The following is a 21314-nucleotide window of genomic DNA, read 5'->3' on the forward strand; positions in this document are numbered from 1 at the left end:
GAATTTTGCGCTGGACCCTGAAGGGGAAGGGATTCCTTAGATTAGGGGTTCTCAGATTTCACTGTGGGTCTGTTCTCTTGGAACAGGTTGGCAAAATGCAGATTCCTGGCTATAGCCTTCAAAGCTCCCATTTAACCGCTTTAGGCTTTAATCCAGAGATTTGAATTTTGAATAAGCATCTGAGATGATTTGGATATAGGTCATTTGGGATCATACTTTGGGAAACTTCCCTAGTCAGTGATGATATTAGATATATTTTTGTAAAAATCTCTTATGTCTCAGCCCCAAAAGCCTATCTGGTCAGCTAAATCATTAAGTCAGCTGATATATACCAAAAAATCAAGGCAAGGAAATCTCATGATAAGATTCAGAATAAAATCTCTTTGAAAAGAGAAACAAATCTGAAATTTTTGATTAAGTAGACACACCAAACCTGACCCTATTCGTTGCTCATTAGAAATTATTGTCTTGACAGTGATTTGGAAAGAGCAGAACTTCAACAAATAATATAGAATCACATAGCAGTAATTATGCCAGTATGATAGTCACTCAGAAGCCTTGTTTCTTTTAAAAATATTTCATCAGAAAGAATAATCTTCATTATTATTTTGACAAGTTAAATAGGATGGTTGGAGAAAAAAGCAAAACAAGAATATGAAGCTGTACCTGCAGGCATAAAAGCACCGAGAAAGACAGAGATTTAAGTGCTTGAAGCTCCAATAGAAATAATAAGATGGAATCAAGGCAAAAATCATGGAAAATTAACATTTTGGCTGAATGGGAAGAGTAGAAAGATGAATTGATAGTTCCGTTCCATAAAAAGTACAGAGACCTAACATGCAATAGCAAAGTTCAAAGAACATGTTGTAAATTTACTTTTCATGCTTTTACATTTTAGAATTTTATACATAATTTAAAACGTGTGCATATGTAATTTTATATTGTTATCCGCATAGCACAAAGCCACAATCTTACATTGTTTTATAATCCTTAAGCATGACTGCCAGTTGGACTTCTTCTTTTTTTTCTTTTTTTTTTTTACAGTTTATGCTAGCAATAAACATCACCTAGAACTTGGATATTTATTTTAAATCCACAGTGCTTTGTTTTTTGGCTTTAATGTGGCACTGAAATTATACTGCTCAAATTATACTGACTGGGGAAAGTCAGGACTGATTAAAACGGAATTGCTTGGGAAGAAGGCTAACCCCACTACAGACTCATCAGTAGAAGTTTTAAAGCATAGATGAAAGAGTAATCTCCCTAGGATTCATTTAGGATCTTCATAAATACTCTTCCAGATGCTTTTTTTCAATGGGAGAGAGGATGTGAGGGATTGAGTGAGAATGACAAAGATATGAATTCATCAGACAAAACTGAAGAAACAGTAGTTGAAACATTAATTCTCAATTTCTGTAACAGCAGATTGATAGATGAAGCATAAAACAAGACCAGATGCTGTGGTTTCCAGGATGCACTTGGCTTCCCATCCTTTATAACCTGGAGCATTTATTGCTGTAAGTAGGTCACTTGCTTGCTCTCATTTACCTGATTCTAGGAAAATGCCCTTGAAAGTATTTGGAAAAGAATGTATGCTGGTGCTTAACATTTTAGAAATGAAGATTGCATAAAATCTCCCCTTTCCCCCCCCCCCATTTCTCTATAGTCTGAATAAGTTATAGCCCTGAAACATATGTGAAACTAAAATGGATGGGAAGAATTTGAGATCTCTTATTTTCTAAGCACAAAAACACTAAACACTAATCCATTTTGTTAGCCCCCATAATTCACTCTACTTAGCACTGACACAGTATTCATCTCACAGAATTCTAATTGGGGTTTAAGTTCTTGTATTCTCTTATCAGATGTGAACTTCTTGAGACAAGAGAGGATGCCTAGGACATAGGAGGGGCTTAACAAGTGCTTCTTTAAAATTTATTTATTGAAGTATAGTTGACACTCAATGTTATGTTAGTTTCAGACGTACAACAGAGTGATTCCCCAACTCTACACGTTCCGCCCTACTCAGCACAGCAAGGGTAGGTACCATCTGTCACCATGCAAGGTTATTACAATATTGTTGACTATATTCCCTATGATATACTTTTCATCCCCATGTCTTATTTATTTAATAAACAGGAGGCTAATCCCCTTCACCGATTTCATCCATCCCTCCACTCTCAACTAATGTTTTAATTATTTGATTCCTGCTCCCCACTCCCAAATCTGACATATCTAATGGGGCTTTTTAGGCTCCATTCCTACAGATTTAACCTGGCCAAGGGAGAAAACGGAAAGAAGGACATATGGTTCACAGATCGGAGACATGGAATAAAACCATTTCACTGACCATACATATGTATATTATTGCCCTGTCATGATAGGTCCATTCCTGATGTGCTCACCAGAGACCAATCCCATCAGTCTTGGTACCTGTAGGATTTAAGAACATGCAGTCTGACAGACCTAGGTTTGAATGCACAATCTGTTTTTCACTAGCTCTATGACTTTGGGCAAGTTATTAAGCTCGATAAGCCTCAACTTTCCCATCTTTAATTTGGCCATGCCATGGAGTTGCACTGAAAATCAAATGAGGCAGTATCAAGAAAGTGCTGAGCTCTATGCGTAGCATTTATCAAGTGCTCAATAAGCATATGCCGTTGTAATACCTCAGGTGATGCTTTTATTATACTACCAAATGGTGTTCTCTCATTTCCAGAAGTGTGTAAGGAAAAAGATTCCCTCATATTCCCTTAGTATTTGCATGAAGACTTCACATCTCAAGTTATAACCGTAGCATCTTGTCTGGAAATGTTTTCTCTGACTGGGGAAGAGGCCATGCCTCTATCTTTGACCTATTGACTATCTGATCCTCAATCTTAATATACCCCTCTGGCTGACGCTTACTGATTAATAGTCAATAAACCATTTTTGATAGTTATATTAAACCTACAAGACTCCATCCTTATGACCACCAACAATTAAATTTAAAATATTGATCAATCCATGAAAATAGCTATCTGGATATTTCTCAGTTCACTGAAGACCATTATCAATATTGGCTGTCGTTCCCATCTGTCTAATAACAGCCATTTATTGAGCTTATGGTTCTTGCTCTCATGGAGTTCTAAAGACTAAAACATCTTATAAAAATGCAAGTCCTCACAAGTCCTATTGATTTTTTTTTTCAGGCTGGAGGTTTATCCTATATTTCATCCCCATTTATTATTTGTTTGGGGAAAACTTCCTCCCTTAGATTGTTGAGTGGGTTTTGCACAAGAAAAAGAAATTAGTTCAATGGGTGAAGGTAAGATGCTGAACCACACTGGAGATTTAAAAGGTTGATACTTGGCCTGTCTAATCTTTTCTTTGCCAACTACAACTTTCTTATTACACTTAGGGACTATCAAATATCAGAGCTGCTATTCTTCATATAAAATTTAATTCATTTGAGCACACACAACACATTAAAAAAAAAAAAAAACACTATATGCAACTCATGAAAATGCTCCTAAAATTGAGGGTCTCTCCTGAGCAAAAGAAATGCGATATCCTGTTTAGAGATTGAGTACATGGCTTTCAAAGGCAAAGACAAGGTCAAATCCTGCTGATTTTAGATGTTTAAGAAGGAGATATATATTAGACCTTCTATCACCCTAGAAAGGCCCAGCAACTGGCAAGCTAACATTAAAATTGCCCTTCTCATCTTTTTATTGTCAGTGTTTCTGGAACCAGAAAAACAAAACAAAGGTGCAAGTAAGAAAAGAAAGAAAAGCCTATAACTCGAGTTACAGAAGTACAGGAAACAAATCAGATATACTAAGTAGGCCATGCTCAAAGTCGCACTCAGCTTCAAAACACTGTACCTGCTAGAATTTCACACACCTTCCTCCTTTCCAGTCCACTGCTGATTAAGTTTAAACTCCAGAACCATTCTGAGAGCCGCCAATGCTGAGTGAAGCCCAGCGCCAGAGGCTTGGCCCACACCCATTTCTGTATGTCTTCTGTGTTCTTAGGTAGACGGAGGGCCACACAAGGGGATGAGGTTGACCTCCCTCCCCCAACAGTGGTTTATCCCCCATGGTGTTGTGCAAAAAGCAGAAGAGATGCTAATGATTCTTAACTGGCTGAAAGCAACTCGAGAATTCTGTCTAGATAATCTTGAATCTCGGGCCGGACAGTGTTCTACCTTCCACATTCCAATCCACCCATCGTTCAGTCCTGCTCATGCTAGATAGACTGGTTTTCCATGGTCTCTCATCATGTTGTCCTCACAGGCTAGTGTCCCACTCCTTTCCTGGAACTCTCAGAGGTAGACAGGGAAACAATTTGAGTAGTGTCTGAAGTCACGAGATACAGTGATTGTTTGGGGTTTTTTTGTAGGTGGGAGGGGGAAAGAGTAAATAATCCTATTTCTTCAGTTGAGTGAATCATAAGTATTTCCAGCATGAGAACTCACACACATAGACAAAAGCAGGAGACAAGTAAAAACCTCTCCAGAGGACAACATTCCTCTTTATTCTATAGGAAGGTGGGATGCAGTCTATGATACTTCATTTTAATGACCATCACCAAATTCTGTCTCTGTGTCTGATACAAGGAAAGCATTGCCAGTACAGAGCGTCAGGTACAAATACAGCCTCTCTCAAAATGGTTTCAAGCCTGCAAGATGTGGTTTATTGAGTACACTACTAAATGAGAGGGCCAGCTCTGTGGCCTGTGACATGCTGGATAGCCTTTCTGGGTTTTACCTCCAGAGGCAGTAGCACTGGCTAACAAGACACTTTTCAGGAACGTACTTATCACCACCCCCAGTTGGTGAGAGATTACCACAACAAATTTTGAAAACACATAGATTCTCCTGAATCATGTTTTAATTGAGAGATGAAGAGGAAGAGTGCAGAAGTAAGGACATAGATTTATCTCTACTTAAATGTTCATTTGGTACTTTTAGTAACAGAAAAAAAAATGTTTTTACCTCTTCTTTTTTTTTTTTTTAAGATTTTAAAATCTCATTCTCTAGGAAGTAAATTCAGGACTAAGAAATTCTATTCCTGTTCTACATGGTACAATTTACTGTTAATTTCATAGACTATTGACCTGCGGAGCGGTGTGTTAAGTTTGGAACACATCTGTCTCACTGAAGTAACAAACCAACATTAAGATAAAACACATGCATTTCCCTCTTGATAAAACACCTGCTCCAGTGTTACAGAAATGTTTAGGGAAGATCTAGATATATTTTTAGGAGGTTATAATTTCAAGGAATCACTTTCTCTCAGGATTGAAAGGAATATTAACTGCCATAGAATCTTAATGGATGCTTCTGAATCTTGATCTTATCTTGATAAAAATTGTTTTCAAATATTATAGCAACAATATATCCTATTTGCGTTTTATTTTAAATTAACATATGGCAAACTTGACTGTGTGTGCACATATGGACGTGTGTACTGTTCTCTGAATTATGATCACCACCGCCACAATCAAGATACATAATTTCATTAGCCTAAAAAACTACTTTGTGTGACTCCTTCGTAATTACCTCCTCAACCCCCGGCAACCACACAGATCTGTTCTCCATCACCGTAGTTTTGTCTTTATGAGAATGACATATCAATTAAATCATGCAGTATGTGACCTTTTGAGACTGGGCTGGTTTTATTCGGCATGCCTTTGAGATTCATCCAAGATGTTGCATACCTCAAAATGAATTCATTTTTATCGCTGAGTAGTATTCCATTGTACTGCAGTTTGTTCAGCCACTGAAGGACATTTAGGTTGTTGCCAGCTTTTGGTAATTATGACAAGAGTCTTTATGTATTCTAGATACAAGGCCTTGTCAGTATATGATTTGCAAATGTTTCCTTCTAGTAATTGTAACTTATCTTTTTATGCTCTTACCAGTGTACTTTGTAAAATTTTAAATTTTGATCAAGTCCAATTTATCACTTTTTTTCGTTTATGGACCATGTTTTTGAGTTACATGTAAGAACTCTTTGCGGTATGAAGACTCTCTTTAAAGGTTTCTTCTGCAAGTTTTATACTTTATTATTTAGATCTATGAAGCATTTTGAGTTCATTTTTTGTATAAAGGGTGAGATTTAGGTTGTGGTTCATTTTTAAGTATACCTTACTTAAAATGTCCAACATCTTTTGTGGAAAAGACTATCCTTTGGACCTTTTGTCAAAAATCAATTGGCCGTATTTGTGAGGATCACCTTCTGGGTTGTTTGTTTTCTTCCACTGGATGGTTGATCTATGTGACTGTCCCTCCACCGTCACCATACATACTGTCTTGTTAAATTTATTCTTTTTTAAAAAAAGATTTTATTTATTCATGAGACACATAGAGAGAGGCCGAGACACAGGCAGCGGGAGAAGCAGGCTTCTCAGGGAGCCTAGTGTGGGACCCGATCCCAGTACCCCGGGATTATGCCCTGAGTCAAAGGCAGATGCTCAACTGCTGAGCCACCCAGATACCCCTGTTAAATCTATTCTTAAGCATTTAAATAATTTTGGAGCTATTCTAATGATTTTTTAAAAAAAAAATCAGTTTCAGTTGTTCATTGCTGGTATAAATAAGATTATCTTTGTGGGTTTTTTTTTTTTTTTTTTTTATCTTGTGTTCTATGACCTTCTTAAACTCAGTTCTAGAGGGAGTTTTTTTGGTCACTTCTTTTGGTTTTAATCATGTCATCTGCAAGTAAGGACGTTTTCGCTTCTCCCTTTGAAATGCACAAGCCTTTTGTCTCTTATTCTTGCTAGGAGTTCTAGTATAATGTTAAATAGAATTAGTTGAGAGAGAACATCTTTGCCTTGTCCTTGATCTGAAGGGGAAAATTGTCAGTCTTACATCACACTAAGTATGATACTAGATGTTAGCTTCTTGTAACATGACCTTTAGGGGGTTGAGGAAGTTCCCTTCCTTAGCTAGCTCACAATTTTTTTTTTAAATCTCGAATGGATGTTGAATTTTTTCCAAGTGCTATTTCTGCATCAATTGATGTGGTTATGTAGCTTTTCTTCTTTAGTCTACTAATACAATAGCTTATGTTTGTTGATTTTTAAAAAAAAATATTGAAGCAGCCTTGCCCTTTCAGGATAAGCCTTGCTTGGCTGTAGTGTAAAAAAAAATAAATAAAAAAAAACAAAAATAAAAAAATTCAGTGTTCAGTTTGCTGAGATTTTGTTTGATTTTTATGTCAGTGTTTATGAGAAATACTAACCTATCGTTTTTGTTAGTTTTGTTTGTTTGTTTGTTTGGGGGTCTTTTTGTATTGCCTTTGTCTGGCTTTGGTATCAGGGTAATGCTGGTTTTATAAAAATGAGTTGAGAAGTGTTCTGTCCTCTTCTATTTTTTGGAATAGTTTGTATAGAATTGGTATCCTTTCATCTTTATATATCTAGTAGAATTCTACAGTGTAAATATCTAGGCCTGGAAAATTATTTTGAAAGGTTTTTTAAAAATATCCTTATAGTTATAGGATTCTTTAGGTTGTCTATTTTCTCTTTGATGAGTTTTGGTAGTTTGCTCTCAACAATTATTTATTTTATCTAAGTTGTCATATTTATGTTTTTAGAGTTGCTTATTGGATTCCCTTAATACTCTTGTAATATCCACAGGGTCTATAATGATATCCTCTTTTTCGATTCCCGATATTGACCGTATATTTTTTTGGTTAACGTTTATGAATATCATTTATCTCAAAGAATCAGGGTTTTAAAAAGATTTTATTCATTTATTTGATAGAGGATGAAAGAGAGAGCATGAGCAGGGGAAGGGATGGAGGGGGAAGCAGGCTCCCTGCTGAGCAGGAAGCCCAACATAGGGCTCAATGCACGGCCCCCCACCCCCACCCCGCCACCCCCCACCCCGGGAACACGGGATCACGATTTGAGCCAGAGGCAGATGCTTAACTGACTGATCCACCCAGGCATCCCACAAAGGATCAGTTTTTTATTTTATTAGTTTTCTGTATTAATTTATTGGCTTCAATTTCATTTATTTCTGCCCATAGCTTTTTAAAATTTCCTCTCTTTTGTTCGATTTAGGTCTATATTGCTCCTTTTTTTGTGTTTTTGTTTGTTTTATGATTTTATTTACTTATTTGAGAGAGAGAGAGAGAGAGAGAGAGAGAGAGAGAGAGAGAACACGCGCAAACAGGGGAGGAGCAGAGGGAGAGACTGAGACAATCTCCAGCAGATTCCATGTTGAGTGCAGAACTAGACCCGGGCCTCGATTCCAGGACCCTGAGATCATGGCCTGAGCCAAAGTCAGATGCTTAACGGACTAAGCCTCCCAGGCACCCCTTGTTTTTGTTTTTTTAAAGATTAGTGATTTGAGATCCTTTTTTTAAATCTAAGCACTTAATGCTGTAAATTTCCCTTTGTACTGCTTTGGCTGGATCCTACAAATTTTGATATGTTGTGTTTTCATTTTTATTCAGTTCAAAATATATTTCCCTTTTGACTGCCTCTTTGACCATGGAATATTTAGAAGGGTGTTGTTTACACATGTTGGAAGACTTTCCATTTTTTTCGGTTATTTAATTTTAATTTAAATTGATTATGATTGGAGAGCATGATTTATATGATTACAGGGGTGCCTGGGTGGGTCTGTCAGTTAAAGGGCTGGGATTGCCCTGTGTCAGGCTCATTAGGGAGCCTGCTTCTCTTTGCCCCTCCTCCTGCTTATGCTTTCTCTGGCTGTCTCTTTCTCTCAAGTAAATAAAATCTTTAAAAATATTTGTATGATTACACTTCTTTCACGTATTTTTTTAGGCTGCAAAAAAATATGATCCAGGATATTGTCTGTCTTGCTGAATGTTTCATGTATGTTTAAAATAATATGTGTTCTGCTATTGTTGGGTGGAGTAATCCGCAAATATCTGTTGAATCCAGTTGGGTTGGTGGTATTGTTTGGTTCTTCTATATCCTTGCCAATTTTGTTTACTAGTTCTATCCATTGCTGAGAGAGGGGTGTTGACATTTCCAAATATAATCGTGGATTTGTCACTTTCTCCTTTCAGTTGTATCAGTTTTAATTCATACATTTTGTTATGCTCTTAATCTCTGGCTTTTTTTTTTCTCTGTAGTCTACTTTGATATCAATATAGCTACTCAACTTTGTTTGGATTAGTGTTATATGGCAAATATTCTTCCATCCTTTTATTTTTAACCTATATCAATATCTTTGAATTCATATTTTTGTAGACAACACATAGCTGGGTCACGTCCTTTGTACTCATACTCATTCTGCCAATTTCTGGGCTATAATGAGCATTTTAAGACCATTTCCATTCAATGGAATTACTGATATTTTTGGATATTTGATATATTTACTTGTTTACTGTTGGTTTCCTTTTTAAAAATTTTCCCCTCATTTCTCTGTTTTACTCTTTCCTGCCTTTTTTTTTTTTTTTAAAGCTTTTATTTATCTATTCACAAGCGACAGAGAGAGAGAGGCAGAGACACAGGCAAAGGGAGAAGCAGGCTCCATGTAGGAAGCCTGATGTGGGTCTAGATCCCAGGACTCCGGGACCACACCCTGAGCCAAAGGCAGATGCTCAACCACTGAGCCACCCAGGCATCCCTCCTGCCTTATTTTAGGACAATTAATATTTTGTTTTAGTATTATTTTATCTATTGTGTTTTTCGCTATATATTTTTGTTAAAAAAGCGTTTTAATAGTTGCTCTTGGGATTAAAATATAAATGTTCGATTTTCCACAATCCACATAGAATCAGTATGTTACCATTTCTAGTGGAATGTGGAAGTCTTGCCATCATTTCATATAGTTCCCTTTATACTCTGACAGTGTTGCCAGTTTTGCTTTCAAACATGAAATGTATTTTAAGGAACTCAAGAGAAGAATAGTCTATTATATTTATCTAGATATTTACCATTTCTGTTGTTCCTCCTCTATTCCTGATGTTCCAAGTTTCCTTATAGTATAGTTTCCCTTCTGTCTTAAGGACTTCCTTTAGCAATTCTTTAGAGCACATCTGCTGGCAACAAATTCTCTTTGTTTTCCTTCCCTGACAATGTGTTTTTTTCAACTTCATTTATGAAGAATATTTTTCATAGATTTTAAACTTTGGGTTGAAGAGTTGGTTTTTATTTTTGTTTTATCCAGCACTTTAAATTTTTCCATTTCATTCTACCCTCCATAGTTTCTTTCTGATGAGAAGCCTGCAGTCATTGAATTATTGTTTTCTAAGGAATGTGTCAGTTTTTTTTTCCTGTGTGCTTCATGTTTTTTGTTTTGTTTTGTTTTGTTTTCAATTATCAGCAGTTTGATTCTGTATTTGGGCATGGATTTCTTAGGGTTTATCATGTTTAGGGTTCACTGAGCTTCTTGAATCTGTAAGTTTATATTTTCCACCAAATTCAGGAAATTTTAATCACCTTCTCAAATATGTTTTTTTAAAGATTTATTTATTTATTTATTTATTTATGATAGACATAGACAGAGAGAGAGAGGCAGAGACACAGGCAGAGGGAGAAGCAGGCTCCATGACGAGAGCCCGACGCAGAACTCGATCCCAGGACTCCAGGATTGCGCCCTGGGCCAGAGGCAGGCGCTAAACCGTTGAGCCACCCAGGGATACTCTTCCAATTTATCTTCTAGATCTCCACTGCCGTGAATATTAGATCTTTTGGTTTTGTCCCATTGGTTTCTGAGGCACTATGGATTTTTTTCCCATTATTTTTTCTCTTCATTGTTCAGATTAAATAATTTCTGTTGAGTTATCTTCAAATTAACTGATTCTTTCCTGTGTCATCTCCATTCTGAAATTGAGTCCATCCAATGGGTTATTTTGGTTATTATATTTTTCAGTTACAAAATTTCAATTTTGTTGTTTACATCTTCTGTTTCTTTGTATTTAGGAATAATTTCCCTTACTTCTTGGTATACTTTTATAATAACTGCTTTACATCCTTGGTTAGCTAATTCCAGCATCTGTATCATGTGTGCATTGACCTCTGTTACTCTCTTTTCACATGTGACTTGGGATTTTCCTGGTTCTGTGTATGCTGAAGAATTTTGAATTGTATCTATCCCAGACATTTAGAATAGTATAAGACTCTGGGTTTTATTTAAATCCTATGCAAGATACTGATATTTTTGTGCTAGCAGGCAATAGAGGTGTTTGCATTCCGACTACAAATTCTAACCATTATTCTGTGGGTTGTGGTTTCAGTGTCAATTCTGTTTTCAAAGCATGTGCAGTACTGTTTGGATCTCTCTTCTGTGTGTGACCCTACTCAGTGGTCAGGCTGGGACACATGTGGTCATGCAGTGTTTAGTGCAGTCTCAGAGTCTTTGGTATGCTGGTTAGATTTGGCTGTGGCCTTGTGTAGCTTGAATGGGAGCCTAGGAGTATATAATCAATTTTATCTGTTAGTTTCACGAGTTTTTCCTTCTCTGTGATCTCTGGTCCTTTCTGGTTTCTTGGACTCCCTCTTATAGTCCTATAGCCAGAAAGCTAGTGCTTTAGTTATCCTATTTTGCTGCTATTTCCTGGAGTTGTGGTATATCTGGGACCAAGCAATAGAAAGAGATAGAGAAAGCAACAACTGTGATTTGCCCACCCTCCTGGGACTGCAGTTTCTTCACAGAGGAAGGTTTCCCTACCTCAGAGATTTTGGTGCCTCTGGGCCCCCACTTCCATTATAGTCATTACTATTGCTCAGGCCGGGGGCACTAGAGAACGGAGAACAGACAACAGAACAAAAACTGGCAGATTTCCCTGACACTCTCTGAGCATTAGGGAATGCTTTTCCTGATCCTTGGGCCAGAGCAGAACTGTAGGGCTCCTTCAGGAGCTTGCTCTAGGCCCTGGCGCCCATTCCAAGTTTCAGGCTGTCTTACATTTAGACCAAGGGATTCTGGTAGGGGAAAAAACAAAACAGAAAACTCACTGCTGATCCACTGGTGCTTTGAATTCTGGACTTCTTTTTCAGTTCACCTGCTGCTATTTTTAGGCTTTTCAAATAGCTGTTCCATGTGTTTCATCCAGCCTTTATAGCTAAATTCAGTGAGAAAGACAGGGTAGAGTTGCTTACTCCATTTTACCTAGAACTGGAATAATATATTTTATTTGCTGCTATAGATTGAATGTTAGTGTCCCTCCAAAATTCATATGTTGAAGCCCTAACCCCCAATGTGACGGTCATTGTAGATAAGGCCTTTGGGAGGTAATTGGGGTTGGATGAGGTCATAGAGATAGGGCCCTGGTGATGGGATTAGTGCTTTTGTAAAAAGGGACGCCAGAGTGCACTTGCTCTCTTGCTCTCTTCCCCCACCCTCCTTGTCAGGTAAGATCAGAGTGAGAAGGCAGCTGTCTATAAGCCAGCAAGAGAGCTCTCTCCAGGAGTTGAATTGGCCACCACCTTGACATTGGATTTCACAGCCTCCAGAACTGTAAGAAAATAAATTTCTATTCTGTAAGCCCCCCAGTCTTTGGTACTTTGTTATGGCCATCCAGCCTAACTTAAGACGATTGCCAAAATATTCATGAAAAAGACTCGTGGCACTACATATTGATTGTGTCACTCTTCCCAATTCAATCACAGCTTTTCCACATAGCATATTTTCTGCAAGGCTTATTAACAATTTTTACTTAGCTGAATTTCCAGACAAAAAGGAAATAATCCCCCTAAAACTAGACTTGTAACTTTAATGCTTTTTATTGTTAGTTATAGTATTTCAAATATATTTTTTGATATGTCAATGTTTTGAATTAATTTGCTGCTTAATTATTTGGGTCCTGGTCCCCTTGACCTAATTTACTCCATGTTTCATGTAAATAATCTCAAGGCTAAATGACCTAGGTCCTGTTTGGACCCATTCTATCTATCTATCTATCTCTCTATCTCTCTATCTCTCTACCATGTTTGAGAGGCTTATTTCAAAGCACATGTGGTTAGAAGCCCACAAATCCATTTCTTTCACATACAGCGTGGTAAAATACAAGAAATGAGAGTCGTGCGAAAGAAACATGATTGAGTGGGAGGAAGACAAAGGAGCTATGGAACTATGTTTAGCTTACTTGATAAAGGCTTGTCGTTGGCAGATAATAGTTTTTAAAAATTCACATGTGAAAATAAAACATTAATAATACTTGACCACTAACAATGAAGGACAAATCCTCATAATTGGGGTGGAATGAGGCTAGAACTAGGTTATTGTCTCAAGTGAGCCGAAGACTCTAGAATACATCAGTGAGCCTTGGTACCTAAGGCAGTTTCAGGTCATGCTCCATTGCTTTCCACCAGATGGACTTTCTTTCCTTTTTTTCTCCCACTTACCTTTTCCATCTCACCTGTTCCCTTTTCTTTTTCCCCTTTCCATAGTGTTTTACCTCTATAAGCTTGTGTTAATCAGTAGAGCAGGCTCTAAAGAAGCTGCTGATCCTTGGGGGTAGTGCCTTTCCTTCATGGGCTTCTCATCTCTTCCTTGCATGCTTACTGCACCCCCATTCCTATTCCACCTCTCTATACCATCCTGCTCCCCAGGGCCGAGCTTTTTTTTTCTTTCCCTAGGGCCAAGCTTTAGCTCCACCCATGTTGGCAAGAAGACATGGTTTTAACTCTGCTTTACTGAAAATAAAAGCTCATTACTTATTCTGTAGTAACTGTAGTTCCCCCCCCCCACAAACATGCTAGCATTTTATGAAAGCATTACATTGTTCCAGAATTAATATGTATAATTTGTAAAACTAAACCTCAGCTGTGATTTAGCCCCTTCCATCTTAGAGAAAATCCAAAAAGCAGTATTAGAAAAAAATAATTTCACTAAAACCTATTTGAAAGAAAGACTTAGCCTCTTGAATAAAATTAGGAGTCCACATTCTGGGCATTTTGATTATTTGTGCTGCAGCTGAGTAAAAGGTATATTACTGTGTTTGGTTTGTAATTAAGACAGTTTCATAGGCCTCCCCTTCCAAACCTCGCGTAAGGACACAGAATATTAACTAAGACAGACATTTCCTCTCTTGATGTTCCCTTTGGGAAAAAAAGATAGAAATTGTGATTAAGGCCTTTCCAGATAATATCCCACACCAAAGTATTGAAAGAAAAGGTTTATATAACATGACATGATAATGTCATGTAATATATGAATATTATTACCTAAGGATTATATGATATCCAGCTGCTAAATGGTATTTGTATATTTAAGCCTATATTGGAAAAGTATGTAGTCTTTCAATCATTGGGTTTATAAATACTTAACTGAATGTCTGGTGTGTAAAAAAAAAAAAAAACCTGTGCTAGACATCGTGAGAAATAAAACGGTTTACACAAGGGTTTTTTTTCTCCCCCTAACCTTCAAGAAACTTCAGTGCAATGTGGGAGTAGTTTCACTGAAGGGAAGACTGCGATGTAGTTAGGAATTGTCAGGGCGTAAGCTAGAGAGTCTAGGTTGCATTTTGATTCTGAGTGTTACTATACCTTCTGATTGCTGTGAATCAGGCAGGTTCTTGGGAAGCCCCTGCTGGTTTGCTCTTTGTACAGTTCAGCTGGGATTAGCATCCTTCTAGTTTGTAGGAGACATTACCCAGGAAACTGTCTAATCCATGGGGGAGGTGGCATCTTCTGAACCAGGCCCCCACAGAGAACTTTGAATGGGTGGAAAAAGGAGTTTGTGTGCATTCTTGCTCATGTCACAATGTTGGACATGTGACTTAAAGAGAAGCACGTGGCAGGTCAATGTGATTGGACTGTTTGATTACCAAGCCCTGACTCTACAGTGGCTCAGCGGCCAATGCTGCTTATTTAAACTCTGAACTGCCACATGGGTATGACATAAAATATATCAATAAAAGGCATAAAGTTATTTTAAATGTACTGTTTTTTGGGATATCTTAAAGGACTGGGGGGAGTCTTTGTTTCCTTGTCACCTCCCATCATGCACTTATTGATAATTAATCATCCATTCAGCATTTACTGAAAGCTACCAGATGGCTGACGGCGTGCAGGGTGTCAGAGGTGGCAGCAAGGGAAGTATGAAGGAACAGGCTCTATCTCTTGACTCTGTGACCGCAAACAGTGGACACTCATACAGTGTTTGCCACGTGCCAGGCTTGTTCTGAGTGTTGTGTATCTCCTCACTTAACCCTTAGAACAACCCCGTCAGTGAGTACTCTTATTTTCCCCATTATACGCTGGATGACACTGGGGGCACAGAGAGAGTAACTAACTTGCCAGAGGTCTCACGATTGGTAAAAGCGGAGCAAAATCTGAAAGCAGACAGTTTGGCTGCAGGAACAGTGCTTTTAACCTCCATGTCAGATAGCTTCTCAAGGAATTTATAGTCTGAGGGTACATGGGGAAATACTTCCCTGTTCAGGGTCAGGCAGTGAGGGATAGGTGTATAGGGACACAGAAAGTGACTGAGGTTGAGTGTGTTTGCTGGAAACTAATACCAAGAATATCTGACTCAAGAAATGCTTCATTCTGTGCCCCAAAGAGAAGAACGGAATGACAGGAAATTGTTAAGCCCACCAAAATGTTGGAAATATTTACCAGCAGTAGCAATCCAGTTTAATTTTATGTCCAGGGTTACACAGGGCTACACCCCTGAATCCTCCTTTCACATATACACTATGAGGGGTGAACGAATACAGTTAACCCAATGACATTGTTTTCTCCCTTTCCTCTGCTTTGGTAGGGGTACCTGTGTGAAGGCTGCGTCCCTAGGGAGGTTCGGACCTGTGTGGGCATGTCTCCTAAACTGATGGGATGGGTCTGCTGGGGGAGTACTTGCAGAAAAGGGTTACTTCTGGAGAAAATCCCTGAAGGTGGAAGAGTGCAGAAATGATAGCCAAGCCTCAGCTATTATAAGAGAGAGATGACTTCAGTGCTTGTGGTAGAGGGGCAGGATAGGATCAAGTTGTCAGAAATACAGGGGATGTATTTGTATAGGTCACTAACAGCAGTATGTTATTGATAAATACTCATTATTCATATTATAGTACTCACCCAGGGCTGTCCTTGTAAAAACATGTTTGCAGGGACCTAAGAAAGAAAATGTAACCATGCCAGAGGTCTTCATTTACATGCATTTCTTTAATGACTTTATGCATTTCTAAAGTTATCAACAAATGTTAATAAGTGGTAGTAGATAGTATCATTATTGCTCTTATCCCCATTTTTTTGTCCCTAATTTTATATTGTGGACAGTTGGAAAATAGAATTTAATTTTGAAAATATTTAAATTTTACGTAGATTTTTCTAAACAGAAAGAAAGGAATGAAATTCACACAAATAGGCAAGGGACTTAATTATCAGTGGGCATTATGGATTTTGCATTCCTACAGAAACAAACTTGTGAACTATGATTTTATTATTGTAGAATTAATTTCTTATGAAGAGTCATGTTCTGCTTATCTCACCATTTGATATTTACAAGATCACTAATATTTCTTCTGTTCACCCTAAATACCTTCCTTCTTTCCAGGCAGGTAGAGATTTCAGAAAGATGATGAGGAAATTCTATTCCTTCTAATTGGTTCTTTGGCCCTTTTAATCCCCCTTCCACCACCCCCCGGCAGGGCATGAGTCATTAAAATGCCTCAGACACCTGTGGAGCCTTCAAGATCATAACCGTGATATGATCACATTACACACCCATTCAAAGTTCTCTGCTCCAGGGTCAAGGTTTGGATGATGTCACACGGCCTCTGGATTGCCTGCCTGCAAATCCCGGACTGGTTTTTCTGTTGTGAGGATAGGAAATGAGAGAAAGATGAGCCCCCCCCCGCCATATTCCTGAGGACCACATCTAACTAGAGTCTCATAAATCTTGAGATACCTCCATCTTGATAAATTTATCTAATTTATTCTTATTAACTTGGTACATGATCTATTGCATGAGAATGTCACATTTTATTCATCCATATTGATGGACATTTAGGTTCTAATTTCCTGCTACTTCAAATAATATTGCTGTGAACATCCATCCCTCTGTAAGTGGTTGTATGACCTAGGAGAAAGTTTCTGGAGAGTAGGGGTCTTTAAACTCTTTTGCTAGCTCACCTCACAATTTGGGAAAACTTTTCCTCCTTACTTACACATTTTAGAATTGGAATCAAACTTTCTATCATAACTTTTTGTTGCAAAGGAATTAATTTCCTTGTAAACATTAGCATTTAAAAGTAGAATTCTAAAAAATAAAAAATAAAAAAAATAAAAGTAGAATTCTTTGGGCACCTAGGTGGTGCAGTCCGTTAAGCATCCAACTCTTGTTTTCAGCTCACACTGTGACCTCAGGGTTGTGGGATGTAGCCCTGGGTCCAGGCTCTGCGCTCAGTGGAGAGTCTACTTGAGACTTTCCTCTCTCTCTGTCTCTCCCCTTGCTCTCTCTCTTTCTCTCTCTCAAATAAATCTTAAAAAAAACAAAAGTAGAATTTCTTAAATGTATCCAATGGCATATAAATACCATACTGATCTACACCGTTATGCATCAAACATTAACAAGGTGAACAAGGCTCTTACAATGGGACTTGAACTTTATACTTGTGTCAGGTTTTAATCTGAATGTAACATACATTTATGTGTGTCTTTTATTGATCACTTTACCAGATTTCTTTATGACAAATTTTATGTATAAACTTAAATTTCATTATGTTTTTTTGACCACGATACTCCAAAGTGTTAAAAATTTTTCTGAGTTATCATTATTTTTAGTTCATTATCAACCAATTAAATGCTTTTAAATGTTGATCATTATGAGACATAAAAAAAAATCATCGGAACTTTAAGAAATCGGTTCGCATATGTGAACGAATTCTACTAATTTCTAGAAGAAGACAGGTTCAGCGTCAGTTTACCTCCAGTTTTTGCTTTTATATTATAAACACGGAGGAATATCATTCACAGAAATGAGTAAATGACGGTTGGAAAAAGTGCGTTAGTGATGTTATTCATTATTTGAAAGCTTTCCACATTATATGGCCCACATCACTTAGTGGTGTATTTTTAATGATTTTATCAATGAGCGGGTTTGCTTAGGTCTTCCTTCAATTTCACTAGGAACAAGTGTTAAGCTTCGAAAGTGTTAGTCAGTAGACCCATTCAGCTTCTCAATATTAATCTCATTATTTCAGATTGTCTCTTTAGCTTCTTGCAGGTTTTTACCCTTGGGGGCAATATATCCTTAAGCATTCAGATAGAGAAGACAGGTGTGGCCTTTGTCTTTTAAAGAGAGAGAAAGGGCTACTATGAATGAGAGGTGGGGATTAGGAACCACGGCACATTTGACTACACTGGTTCTCAGCTAGTTCAGATTTAGGTATGAATATACATGAAAGGTAAGGATCTGGAATTACTCCTTGGAAACCATCAGAATGCCTCAGTTCTCACACAGTTTGAAACTCCTCCTCTGAGGTTTATATACTCAGCAGCAGAATTGCTAGTGTTAGAGTCTCCTGCGCTGTGTGTTGCTGGGGACATTGCTCTGCCTCTCAAGGACTCGGGATAAGTTCCCTCTGAAGATCCCCATATGTGAGTCAGTGGAGTTTTCGAACCTTGGGAAAATCCACAGTCATTGCATTTAAATAACTGGTGGCCAATGAGTGGTAACCCACCAGAGACCTATGAGACATTTAATTCCTCTCTATAATTTGCTTTGGGACAACCTCTGAAAGTATTTTTATTCATAACTTTCTTTCTTTTAAAGGGCATCCTTAGTCCACATCAACCAAGGTGGTATAAAAACAGCACTGCACTTGGTTTGCATTCTGTGCCCTGAAGCAGAAATGCCTTTAATTGTTCATTGTGAAATAAACAGATGTGTACTGGAGAAGATTATTAAAAACATTTTGTGCACTTTGGGAGAACTAGAGGTCAGGACTGCTTGACCTAGCATCTCAAAGGAAACCCAAGCCAACCCAGCTACCAAGGTAAGTGAGCTACTAATATAGCTTATTCTTAGGGCAAGATTTTCTGATTGGCAAATTTCTTTTTTTTTTTTTAAGATTTTATTTATTTATTCATGAGAGACACACAGAGAGAGGCAGAGATTCAGGCAGAGGGAGAAGCAGGCTCCATGTGGGGAGCTTGATGCCGGACTTGATCCCGGGACCCCAGGGTCATGCCCTGAGTAGAAGGCAGACGCTCAACCACTGAGCCACCCAGGCTCCCTGATTGGCAAATTTCTGGATATAGTTAAAAGGGACACTACATCTCAAAAAGAGAATAATGGGCATCCTCGGGCCTGAGAATTCTACTTTAAAAACAGAAGATTTAATGGGCCAAATTCAGATCATAAAGAAAAGTTGCCATTAATAGGATAATTGCCTCAACACTGTAAAATAAACAGGATTTGAAATGCAGACCATCGTATTTTACAGTTAAAGGTTATTTTAAAAATCGTGGTAAGACCTAATAATAAAGTAATAAGATATTATACAGTTAGCAGGTCTATAAGAACACATTAATAATGAGGCATATCCAAATTAAGGCCTCCCTTCTACTTGCTTCAACAGGTGAACAAGGAAAACGGTGGTCCTATGAGCAACAGCAGCCAGTGGCCTGGCACTGCACCCTGCGAGGCAGCCAAGACCAAGGTACTATGTCCAGGAAAGAAATTTCAGATAAGACTTAAGTCTCAGAGCTAAGTCAACAGGGATTTGTTTGTTTTCTCCTTAGAAAAATAGACTGTTTCTATCCACTAGCTTTGTGCCTCCTCCCAAGTTCCCAGGCTTCATAAAACTTATGTTGAGGGTTTCAAGTATTCCCAAATTAATTGTTAAGTACCACGACTTGTTCCTTATAGACCTCCTTTTCCTCTAGAGCTTCCTGAAATGTAAAACCTGTACATCTTTTAAGAAGCACAAAACACTTAAGTGTGACTAAGTAGCAAACCTCCATCAAAGAGAACTGTCTATCATATTTAGAAAAGATAAAATTTCCCTTCTAAGCTAGGTCTGACGTTAGGTTTTTCTATGGTGTTCTTTCTGAAGTTGCTGCAAGATGGAAAAAATCACAACGAGAGTACCTTTTGAACTCATTAATCCTAAGACATCATTAACAAGAAGGCTTTAATGCCTAGGATCTAGAACTGCTTTGTCATTAAGTAGAATCATGGAAATTAAATGGTGCCCCCGCCCCACCCCCCATTGGGCCACTAGGTTAGGTTTAAAACATTAAATGTAAATGTGGTCGAAAAATCGAAGGGCATGAAGCAATGGCTAACATACAATGGGAAGCACGGCCCTTGGAGCTGTGGAACTTGCCAGTGCTGTAAATGTCACCTTCCCACTTGTCTTATAGCCATATCACTATATTAATAAGGAGAATCTTTTTTATTTTTTGAAAGAGAGAGAGGGAGGGAGATCAGTGGAGGGAGGGGCAGAGGGAGAGGGAGAATCTTAAGCAAGATCCACACTCAGTGTGGAGTCTGTCCCAGGGCTTGAACTCACAACCCTGAAATCACCACCTGAGCCAAGATCAAGAATCGGGTGCTCAACGACTGAGCCACCCAGATGCCCCATTAAGGAGAATCTTGAAATGTAGAGGTGAGTCGGAGGAAAATGGAAATAGACCGGCAAGGATGGCAAGAAAGAGGGCAGGAAAAGGAGAGTAGGAGGATGGAAGGAAGAGGGTGTAGCCCATTGGGGCTGAGACAACTAAGAGCTGGGTAACTTCTAAGCAATGGAAATGTGCTTCTCACAGTTTGGGAAGCCGAAAGGCCGACATCAGCCTGCCTGCAGGATCGGGTTCTATGTCTGGCGAGGGCGAGCTTCCTGAATCCTGGATGGCTGTCTCCCCCGGGGAACCTCACCTGGCCTGGGGAAGGGAAGGGTGCCCTCCCAGGCCTCCCGTCTAATAAGGGCACTTCTCCATGTGTAAGGGCTCCACTCTTCTGACCCAATCACCTCCCAAAGGCCCACCTCCTAATACCATTACCTTAGGGTTAGTTTCAACCTAAGTTTTTGAGGAGGACACCAACATCAGTCCTCGGCCGCCTGGGAGAACCAGGGCTGTATACAAAGGATCTTGCAATTGTCCTTTCAGGGGACGTGTATTTGTGTAAGAATGGAAGAGGAAGGAGCGCCTCGCTGGCTCAGTCAGTGGAGCGTGTGACTCTTGATCTCAGGGGTGTGGGTGCGAGCACCGTATTGGGTGTGGAGATTATTTTAAAAAAGTAAAATCTTGGGGCACCTGGGTGGCTCAGTCAGTTAAGCGTCTGACTCTTGATTTTGGCTCAGGTCATGATCTCAGGGTTGTGGGATGGAGCCCTGCCTCAGGCTCCACGCTCAGTGCAGAGTCTGCTTGAGATCCTCCCTCTCCCTCTCCCGAGC

The 21314-nt window shown here is 38.7% G+C and overlaps 1 long non-coding RNA gene across 1 annotated transcript; it reads left to right on the top strand.

Moving 5' to 3' along the window:
• The first annotated feature begins 1361 nt into the window (after window positions 1-1361).
• LOC140594167 (uncharacterized) lies at window positions 1362-19578 on the top strand. The gene is made up of 3 exons (XR_011994739.1): window positions 1362-1517; window positions 18689-18911; window positions 19497-19578. It is a non-coding gene; the product is annotated as an uncharacterized lncRNA (long non-coding RNA).
• Window positions 19579-21314: the final 1736 nt, after the last annotated feature.

The sequence above is a fragment of the Vulpes vulpes genome, chromosome 10 (assembly GCF_048418805.1).
Source record: "Vulpes vulpes isolate BD-2025 chromosome 10, VulVul3, whole genome shotgun sequence".
NCBI classification, from domain to species: domain Eukaryota; kingdom Metazoa; phylum Chordata; class Mammalia; order Carnivora; family Canidae; genus Vulpes; species Vulpes vulpes.